General features: G+C 38.8%; 1 pseudogene; it reads right to left on the bottom strand.

Moving 5' to 3' along the window:
• Positions 1-384: 384 nt before the first annotated feature.
• On the bottom strand, positions 385-503 carry LOC120609964 (uncharacterized; annotated as a pseudogene).
• Positions 504-5,149: the final 4,646 nt, after the last annotated feature.

Below are 5,149 nucleotides of genomic sequence, written 5' to 3'. Positions count from 1 at the left end.
TTTTCCTGACATGAGATGGTTATTTTCCAATGGATTTATATAATCCTGCCCCTAGATGTATTATCACCTCGTTTTTTTTATATAACACATTATACCAAAAAAAATTTAGAACTCTCCTTCTTAAACAGTCGCTCCATAGACATTTAATGAACATGTATTATGTTCAAGACACTGTTAAATGTCAAATCAGTCTGTTAACCAAAGGAAAAAACATGTATAATCAAAGGGGATATGTGTTAGCTCATATACTCAATACTCAGACAGGCATAATTTTATGTCCATTAAAGTGTCTAAACCTACCAGCGAGCATACCATTTTACCCAACAATCTTTTCTACTGAAGTTATAACTTGTTTATTTATTTTATTATTATTATTTTTTTTAATGTCTACAACACCTGGAATTTCTAGGTGGTCTCCCATCCAAGTACTAACCAGGTCCGACTCTGGTTAGCTTCCAAGATCAGATGAGATTGGGCACGTTCAGGATGGCATGGCCATAGTCTGAAGGTACAATTTGAACTAATTTGACCATATTTACATGGTGAAAGCCTTAAGTACTAATGAAATAAAATGAAACAAAAGAACTTTTATATTACTCTCAATATAATTGTAAACAAAAGAACTTTTATATTACTCTCAATATTATTGTAAAAGCCTAAGCAATCACTAAAAGTCAATTAATAGATTTAGGAAATAATTGCCTTAGTAGAAACATTATACTTAGTTTCTTGAATTCAAAAGTTTCTCTTAAAGCTTCCCATATATTTTAATTTTCTAGTCCCATTGCATGTCCTATCATCATCACCACATACTCTAATTTAAGTGAATCTCTAGTTTCAAAACTCTTTTTGGAACATATGCCACATTACCTAGCAACATTATCACAATGGCATATATCCATCTGAGAGCAAATGGTTAGTATCTATTTTGAACACAGTGGAAAAATAAACACATAAAGCAAGATATATATAGAAAATGATCAAAACTGCCACATATGTAGATAGGGCAAGCTATACTAAATAAATCAGCATTGAGTATTGTTTCACTTCGTATTTCTCAATATATCAGGAGTGGCAACATGTACAGCGGATATATAAAAATTAAGGATAGCACTTCCAGTCAAGATGGCATAGTAGATAGAAACTGTACTAGCCTCCTCTCATGACCACATCAAAATTACAACTAAACGACAGAACAACCATCATTGGGAGTCATCTGAGGCCTGGCTAAACAGAAGTCCTATAACTAGGGACATACATAAGAGGTCATCTTAAGATTGGTAGGAGGGGCAGAGACATAAAACAGGCTGGTTCCCTCAGTGACTATGGTGATTGAGAATCAGGAGGAATATCTTGGCTGTAGAGATCCCCTCAGAGGAGACACAAGTCCTGACCCCACACTGGGTCTCCAGCTCATGGTTCCAGTGCCAGGAAGAGACGTACCCCCAACATCTGGCTGTGAAGACCAATGAAGAGAAAACCAGTGAAGACTGTGGTTGAGTGAGACAGAGAGCTGAGGGAGTCACAAACATTCTTCTTAAAAAGCCTATATGTGGACTTACTCACTGATGTACTAACTCTCTCAGAACTTCAGTGCTGGGGCAGCAGCTCAAAAAGTGCCAGGAACATATAGGGGAAGAACTGAGCTGTCCGGCTTCAGGGAGAGGGCTGGAGGGGTAGCTTTCTTCCAGACAGAAGTACTGGCAAAAACCATTATTCCTTTGTTGAGCCCTCCCCCACCACCAGCATGCAGATGCAGGCAGCTGCCATAATCCAGCTCCATCAACCTGGGAACACCAGTAACCCCACCCAGGCATTCCCTGAGACATCACCGCTCCTAACTTGCAGGCCCACCCAAGCTGCTTCCACTGGCTCTTCCATACAAATGAGTCTTGGCTCATGCTGAGGACTTTCCTAAAATTTCTCAAAGGTTCATAAAACCCAAAAGAGCAGCATTGGCCTTGGTGTGCACTGTACCTCTTAGTGAGAAGCCCCAAGCCCAGCATTAGTGGCAGCCAGTCTTGGTTCCAAGCTTGGCCTCTCAAGGCACCTCTAAACCCAGCATAGGTGGCAGTCATCTGAAGATTCCTTGATGACTCTTGTCAAGTGGCCCTGGACAGTGCACAGGCTGCACCTGCACTTGGCCAGCAGTGGGGCCATGCCCTGGAAGTCCTAGGAGCTGGGGCGCCACCTGTGTCTGCATCATAGGATGACACATTCAAAGGGAAGACTGGGCAGGCACCAGAGCCTGTTCTGTAGGGTCAGCCCCTCACCAGCCAGTCCTCACAAACAATCAGCCCAAGCATCAATTTCTCCCAGTGAGGTGCAAACAGCAACCAAGGTTCAACTACAATAGGAGAGCACTCACAACCCACACAAGGGACACACCTGCATCATCCAGCTCAGGTGACCAGAGAAGACTGTGCCACTGGGTCCCACAGGACATCTAGTACATAAGGCCACTTTACTAAGACCAGGAAACTTAAGAGCCCTGCATAATACTTAAAAAAAAAAAGAAAGAAAGAAAGAAAAAAGAAGGGAGTCAAAATAGAGAGACAAAGAAACATGTTTCTACTGAAAAAAATAGCAAAAGGCTTCAGAAAAACAACTAAACAAAATGAAGACAAACAATCTACCAGATGTAGAGTTCAAAACACTGGTTATAAGAATGCTCGATGAACTTAAGAGAAGAGTAGATGAACTCAGTGAAAACTTTAACAAAGAGATAGAAAACTTAAAAATGGAGATAGAAAACATAAAAAAGAACCATTCGGAAATGGAAAATCTAATAACTTAAATAAAGAATACATAGAGGGAATCAACAGTAGAGAAGAGGAAGCAGAGGATTGAATCAGCAATTTAGAAGTAAGGTAGCAGAAAACACCCAATCGGAACAGCAACAAAAGAGAATTTTAAAAATCAGGAACATTTAAGGGGCCTCTGAGACAATATCAAGAGTACCCACATTCACATCATAGGGGTACCAGAAGAAGAAGACAGAGAGCAAGGAATTGAAAACTATTTGAAGAAATAATAAAGAAAACTTCCCTAATCTGGTAAAAGAAATAGATGTACAATCTCAAGAAGCTCAGAGAGTCCCAAACAAGATGAACCCAAAGAGGCCCATACCAAGACACATCATAATTAACACACCAAAGGTTAAATACAGAGAGAATCTTAAAAGCAGCAAGAGAAAAGCAATTCGTTCTCTACAAGGGAGTTCCCATAAGACTGTCTGCTGACTTCTCAACAGAAACTTTGCAGGCCAGAAGGGATTAGCATGAAATATTCAGTTATGCAAAGCAAGGACATACAACCAAGATTACTCTACCCAGCAAGGCTATCATTTAGAATCAACAGACAAATAAAGAACTTCCAGATAAGAAAAAGCTAAAGGAGTTCATCAAGCAAACTAGTATTACAAGATATGTTAGAGACTTATTTAAGAATAAAAAATATAAAAAAAATATGAATGCAATGGTAATAAATACATATCTATCAACAATTACTTTAAATTTAAATGGATTAAATGCTCCAATCAAAAGATAGGGTGGTTGAATGAATAAGAAAACAAGACCCTCACATATGTGGCCTACAAGAGACTCACTTCAGATCAAAAGACACACAGAGACTGAAAGTAAAGAAATGGAAAAAGATATTCCATGAAAATGAAAACAAACAAACAAAAAGCTGAGGTAGCAATACTAATACCAGACAAAATAGACTTTAAAACAAATGCTATACCAAGAGACAAGGACCCAGTAATTCCATTTCTGGGTTTTTATCTGAAGAAACCCAAAACACTACTTCAGAGAAACATGTACATCCATATGTTCAATGCAGCATTATTTACAATAGCCAAGATGTAGAGGCAACCTGGGTTTCCATCAATGAATGAATACATAAAGAAGAGGTGGTACATATATACAATGGTATATTACCCAGCCATAAAAAAGAATGAAATCTTGCCATCTGCAACAACATGAATGGACCTAGAAGGTATTGTGCTGAGTGGAGTAAGTCAGAGAAAGACAAATGTCATATGATTTCACTTATATGTGGAATCAAATAAACAAAATAAATGAACACAAAACAAAAACAAACTCATAGATACAGAGAACATTTTGATGATTGCCCAGTGGGAGAGGGATAAGGGAATGGGTGAAAAAGGGGAAGGGATTAAGAAGCACAACTGGTAGTTACAAACGAGTCATGGAGATATAAAGTATAGCATAAGGAATATAAGTGTCTATTTTTCACCACAGTTGAAGCTCATTTATGCCTTGTTCATCACTTTTTTAACTCTAGATAATTCTAGAATGTTTCTTTGGAAAGTAATGACTGAGGTTCTTCCAAGGACCCTCTCACCAGTAGGGTGAGCCAATTTTATTTTTGTCACTAGTCACTTTTACTTTCTAGTGTATAGTCTTAAAAGATGGCTGCCATTAATTCCTTCCCTCCTTGACACACATGCTCTTCTCTCATCAAAAACCAGAGTCTACTTCCCCTCCTTTGGATCTGGGTTAGCCTCATAACTTGACTTTATTAGTAGACAATAGAAGAAGTGATGCTGTGCCTCAGCTTTCAACATGTATTCTCCAGAGAAAGGATATACGTCTTCAATTATCAGATTCTTCCTTCAAATAACATTGTAACACACCACATGTGGTATAAGGACTTTCTGGCAGTCTAATTTCAATTACTCCCTCCCATCTCTTGTGCTATTATACAATTTACTTTTACAAATCCTGTGAGAACATACTACTACTAGGCATTAGATTCTCATAGTAGCATGAACCGTATTGTGAACTGCATATATGAGAAATCTAGGTTGCTCACTCTGATGCCTAATGATCTGATGTGGAGCTGAAGAGGTGATGCTAGTGCTGGGGAGTGGCTGCAAATACAGATTAACATTAGCAGAGAGGTTTGACTACACAGAGACCATAATAAATCAATTGCTTGCAGATTCATATCAAAACTCTATCAGTGAGTGGCAAAAGACAATTAAGCTGTATCTGGTGGCAGGCTAAGTGCGCAATAAATGTAATGTGCTTGAGTTATCCCGAAACCATCTTCTCACATCCCGAAACCATCCCCGGTCCATGGAAAAATTGTCTTCCATGAAACTGGTCCCTAGTGCCAAAAA

Source organism: Pteropus medius, unplaced genomic scaffold (genome assembly GCF_902729225.1).
Source record: "Pteropus medius unplaced genomic scaffold, Ma_sr-lr_union100, whole genome shotgun sequence".
NCBI classification, from domain to species: Eukaryota; Metazoa; Chordata; class Mammalia; order Chiroptera; family Pteropodidae; genus Pteropus; species Pteropus medius.
Note: the sequence above shows the minus strand (reverse complement) of the source record. Positions and strands in the feature narration are given on the sequence as shown.